Raw genomic sequence first — 6339 nt, 5'->3', positions numbered from 1 at the left:
ACACAGCCTTTAGTCAATCTGGGATATGTGAAGAGCTTATCATGGCCTATGACTGTTTCACTCACTGCAAATCCTTGTTAAATCCCCAGCTAGTTCATCGGTCCATTGTTTACCCTAAACAGGACCACAATCTCAAGCTGACAGTGCTGCTGGTTCTCCCTCTCCACTTGGGTATCAATGTTTTTAACTCAGGATTTTATAACAACCACAGAAGGATTTAAGAATTTAACCTACATTGTAAAGTTAATTCAAAGTAGTTCATTAAAAACTTAAGCAAAGTGTCTTAGTTTGTTGTCTGTTGCTTATTATATAGTGCTTGAAACTGTGTAATTTATAAAGAAAGAACTTATTTCTTACAGTGATCGAGGCTGAGAAGTCAAAGGTTGAGAGGCCACTTCTTGTAGGGCCTTCTTGATGGTGAAGACGCTGCAGTCCCAAAGCGGTGCAAGGCATCACATAGTGAGGAGGCTGAGCGTGCTGGCTCAGATCTCTCTTTCTCTTCTTCTTCACCAGTCCCACTCCCATAATAACTCATTAATCCATTAATACATAAATTAATAAATAATTTATTCATGAACTCGGAATCTCTTAAGACCCCGCTTTTCCATACTCCACATTGGGGATTAAGTTTCAACATGTGTTTTGGAGGGGACAAATATTCAAACAATAGCACAAGACTATAACTACAGAATGTTTTTTAAAAATAATGTAAAGTTCTTTTCTATAATGGAATGACACAGAATATGTAGCAATGGTTAAAAAATGGACCCTGGACTCAGAATGCCTGGATTTTCACCCCAGCTCTACCATTCCTAATCTTGAAAAAAATTATTCAACTACAAAGTGGGATTGCCAGCAATAGCATCTAAAGGGTTGCAGGGAAGATTACATGAAATAATATATCTAAAGCACTTGGCACAGTACCTGGGATGTGGTAAGTACCCACTAGAGATTATGAAGCTTTTGGTCATGAATGTCTTGAGTCATATTACTCCCCTGGTCTTGATCTTGTTCTCCTTAGGTAATTCCAGTGGGTTCCAGCCTGCATTAACCTTTTGGTGTCGGGGGGTTTTGTTTTCTTTAGGCTAATTCCCACCATGCAGGTCATTTTCCTGATGCTAGTGCTGATACAACAATTGCAAAAAATAATATTAACAAATAATAAATATTATTGTCTTCAATTGCTCAAAGTTTAATGAACAGAGTAAGGGTTTAGTGCCTCATCTATACATAGTTTATCAATGTATTTCTACCACTTTTAAAGTAACATTTCTTTTTATTTTTCTAGACACTTTAGCACCAATATGCACAACCCAGAAACTACAGTAGCTGGGGCTGTGCAACAGAAACTCTGAATGTTTGTGAACATCTTCTGGGGTATGCTATGCAGAAGGAGTGATTCTTAAGTGAATAAACTATCTCTTGAAAGAAATACTTAATGTCTCTGAATCCATTTTCTCTAGGAGTTGAGCCTTCTGTTTAACACAGGGCTTTGTTATTTAACTGTTTCATATTTAGTATATGTGTGTTTACTTATATTTGTTAGTGGTATTCAACCACTTACCATAATAGTGGGTAGTGAAGTAAAAAAGAAAAGTATGGCGATCCAAATTTTAAATCTAATTATTTGGAAGAATGTATTCATAGGAGTTTCTCTTTTAGAATCTACACCAATTAAATTAAGTAAATGTCTTACATGCGCTCTTGTGGAGTTTATAATCCAACACAGATGCTGTTAATGATAATAATAGGTTACATTTGTGCAGTGATTGCATGTGTCAAGTACTATTCTAAGAGTCTTGTGTATATTATCTTATTTAAATTCTTATAAACAACCTTATGGCTTTGATACCATTATTATACCAATTTTCCAGTTGAGGGAATTATGGCTCAGGGAGATTAACTAGCTTGCTTAAGGGCAGAAATAGTCTGAAATCAAGCAAGTTTGACTTCAGAGCCTTAGCTCTTAACTGCCAAGGTGTACTCCATTCCATAATAATAATTAACCTTTACAGAGTGCTTGCTACCTACCAAACACTCTTCTAAACATCATACATGTATAACTCCCTTAATCCCAACCAGAACCCTAATAGGTATAATATTTTAATCCCAATATTAGAGATGAGAAAAATTAGGACAGAAAAATTATATAATTCTGCAAGGCTTCATGATAGTAATTGATGGATCCAGGCTTTAAGAAAAATATATAAAATCTAGTAGTACAGAAGCATCTTTCAACACCTGATTTTTATACATAGTGAGTTTAGGTAAGGAAGGTTCATGAGAATGTTTCCAATTGCTTTTTCCTACCAAATTGCCAAAGAATCTCACAGAGTAGTGGAAGGGGAATAAAGAGAGTTTTTATCTCAGCTGCTATCTCCTATCCACATCATACATTACACAGGCAGATGCCACTTACTTATTGCTGTTTTGCAACCATAGGATAGCAAATGCAAAGTGAATCAAAGGACCTTCTTTATTTTTTGGATCTTGGAAAGACAATTGAGTGAAAGCAACTCATAAAGTAAAAAAGAAAGAAAAAGGTTACATTTTTATTAAAAAGGAGATTATTGTGGTCAATTGAACTATTTATGCATTTATTCACAAATACTTAATGTAAACATAAAAGCATTAATTACTGAGACTACCAAATCAAAATACAAACCTATCCAAAAACAAAATGACAAAACTTTCTTCTATAAAGATTTTAAAATCTAACAGAAAAACCATACACCAGTGACGATCTAATTATCTTATTCTCTTCTAATGAAGTTTGCAAAGAGTAATAATGAACTGTGATAAAGATTAAAGATTCCAGCGCTTCCTTCTAAAATAGAATTATTCAGCTTTATCACTTCAAACTGTAGAGTATAATGGCATACCATATAATACTTTCAATAAGCTTTAAAAGTGAATTTTTTTTTTCTTTTTCTCTGGTAGTATTGATACTTTGAAACTTAGGAGGTTATCTATGATTGGCTTTCAACCTTATTCAGAAAATAAAACATGTTATTTAACTTTTCCTTCTCTGCATTTAATGTATCAAATAAGTAAATACAAATGAATTTAGCTAGAGAAAAATACATATGCACCCATGTTAATGCCCATAAAATGTTTAAAAGGACATCTAAATGAGCTAAAGTTTTACATACTTAGAACAATATCCTAAAGTAGCCATGGAAAAGTGTTCAGGGATAAATGCAGCTTTAAATTATCTAAGAGAAAATTTAAAGAGCTAATACTGGCTACAATCACATGCATAAATCTTCCCAGAAAGCTAAAAATAGGAATGTGTTAAACAGAATGCACAGAGACATTGAGAATAGCTTACCAAGCTTTCCTAGCTAGGAAAATGTGGCTTTCCCATACATCATTCAATAAAAAACAGATGGAGAAAAAATTGTTGCCAGAAAGAAAGGAAAGACATACATCATGTTATAATTATGAGCTTCAGATAAACAAAGGGACAGAGAAGAATCTTTTAAAACAAAAGGACAAAGTTTCTTCCATACAAGGTATCTCTGTTGAATAGGGTAAACTAAGGATAAGATGACATCGTCTCAAAAACATAAGCGACCCTAGAATGGGCATTTTGTATCACTCAGAACCCAGCTCCCTTCTTTAGCTTATAATATCCTAAATCCTTTGCCACTTCTGATACTTGTGGTTCAAGGGTCTCACCCAGGCTCTGGGAATGGATCATGTGATCCAAGTTGGGGCAGTCCCTCTAGCCTCATGATCAAGTCAGGGCATGTCAAAGATAGGCATGAACATGTCATGCAAATTGGTTGAATTTACAGTAAATCCTAGGGTTTGTACAGAAACTACCTGAAAGAGATATACTCTTTTTCTTTGGAGTAAACATAGGTGACAATAGGTTTAAAGCTGCTGAAAGTCATACTGACACCATATGAAGGTAGAACGAAGCCACTATGAAGAAAAATAGATGAAAGAGAAAGAAGTCAGTCCTGCTGATAACATGTCAACTCCTTGATCAAATTGCTCCTGAAGCACATGCTTCTCTGGAATTTTTAGTGAAGTCATGTGAGCCAGTAAACTCCCATTTTAGCCTTAAGAAATGTGAGAAGTAAATTACTATTTCTATTTATCCAATCTAAGGTATTTTATTACAGCAGTCTGAATGAATTAAGACATACTCATAAACCAAAAAGGTAAGAGTTCTCTTTTTAACCATTAGGAAGCATATGAAATGCAGTCGTGTTTTGACGCTTGAATGAAAGGACAAAATGGATTGATAATACTGTGGAGCCTCATTTATTTGCAATCAATCGCTTTCAACACAAAAGTACTAAAGGTTCCAGGAAATAATTATAATGATTATTATAATGGTACTACGCCCAGAACATTTTGAACAATGAACAGAAACCTATAAAAGTGCAGATTATTTCAAACAGACTCAAATTTCTATTACCTCTTAAGTATTATTGACCTAGATGGTCCAGAAATTAAGATCACTTGCTGATCATTGTTCAGAGAGAAAATAAAAAATATTTTGGCAATACAATTTAAGCAAATGTTAGTTTTAAGGATAATACAGAAAAAATATTTTTTAATTATTGACAATAGACTTTTAATTTTATTCACTGTTAGTGGCAGGAATCTAGCTTTCTTGAGCATATAGCAAGGTAAATAAGCCATGAAGAATATAGCTGAATAGTGCCCCCCAAAGATGTTCAAATCCCCAGATTCTGTAACTATTATACCTTCTATAGCAAGAAAAACTTCACCAATGGAATTAAGTTAAACATCTGGACATGGGTAGGTTATCCTGGATTATCCGGGTGAGCCAATATTGTTATCAAAAGAGGTATAAGAGGTAGACAGGAAGGTCAGTATCAGAGATATGACAACAGAGGCAGAGGCCAAAATAATGTGGGACCACAAGCCAAAGAATGCAAGAAGACTCTAGGAAAAAAAAAAAGGCTTGATCGGGTACTTCACAACAGACATAATTCAAGGCCAGCAAACATGGGAAGAGGGGGTCAATTTTATTATTAATCAAGAAAATTCAAACTAAGCCATAGCCTTCACACATCCACTAAACAGAAAGATATTTAAAAGGCTGACAAGAGTAAATGTTGACAAAGATGTAAGTAGACCTTACATACAATGCTAATGGATGTATAAACTGATAAAAACATTTTGGAAAATGGATTGGCACTGCAAATGCACACATTTTGTGACCCAATAATTCTATCCCTAGATAGCTGTCCCATAGAAATGTGTGCATATATGCACTACAAGACATGTACAAAAAGGTTCTTAATGACATTATTTACAGCAGTCAAAACTATAAAACTGCATAAATGTCCATTGAGAGTAGAGTGGATAAAACATTGAGATATACTCATATAATTAAATAATATATTTTAGTAAAACTAAATCAATGCAGTTACACAGAACAAGATAAATGAATCTCAAACATAATATTGAACAAAGGAAGACAGATACAAAATACATATTGTATAATTTCACTTACATAAAAATCGAAAATAAGCCATGAATTTATGGACTCTCTCAATCCCCCTTTGCTTCTGCTCATATATTAGCTGATTCATTTTTTAACATACGTCATTTCTTGACAAAAGCAGCCAATATCAACCAACCCAAAGAACCAACATTTCATTTTTCTCCCTCTTTTCCTAGAGCTACAATTACCAAAGTACAGTTTTGTCAAATGTTTCACATCAGTAAAATATAGATTACTATCTTTCCAGCCTCCAATAACAGTTTTCTTGCTGCCCAATAACTGACTACTATGACTATGTTGCCCAATTTTTTTTGATACAGTAAGAGCACACTCTCAGGAATTAATTTTAGTATCAAATGGATAGACAAGGTTATCTGCAATAACAAACAGCTCCCAAATCTTAATAGCTAACCAAATAAAAATTTGTCTTTTACCAACATTATCCATTCAGTATGAGTCAGTAGGGGAAAGTTGCTAATATTACCGGAATCTAGGCTGATGCAGAATTCATCTCAACATACAGTTCTTTGATCACAGAAAAAAGAGGAATATAAAGAATCACAAACTGGGCCAGGCATGGTGGCTCACACCTGTAATCCCAGCACTTTGGGAGTCTGAAGTGGACAGATCTTCTGAGGTCAGGAGTTCAAGACCAGCCTAGCCAACATGGTGAAACACCGTCTCTGCCAAAAATACAACAAATTAGCTGGGCATGGTGGCATACACCTGTAATCCTAGCTACTCAGGAGACTGAGGCAGGAGAATTGCTTGAACCCGGGAGACAGAGGCTGCAGTGAGCTGAGATCACACCACTGCACTCCAGCCTATGTGACAGAGGAATACTATTT

The sequence above is a fragment of the Cebus imitator genome, unplaced genomic scaffold (genome assembly GCF_001604975.1).
Source record: "Cebus imitator isolate Cc_AM_T3 unplaced genomic scaffold, Cebus_imitator-1.0 Scaffold108, whole genome shotgun sequence".
In the NCBI taxonomy this organism is placed as follows: Eukaryota; Metazoa; Chordata; class Mammalia; order Primates; family Cebidae; genus Cebus; species Cebus imitator.
The sequence above is the reverse complement of the archived record's forward strand: the minus strand, read 5'-3'. Positions refer to the sequence as shown.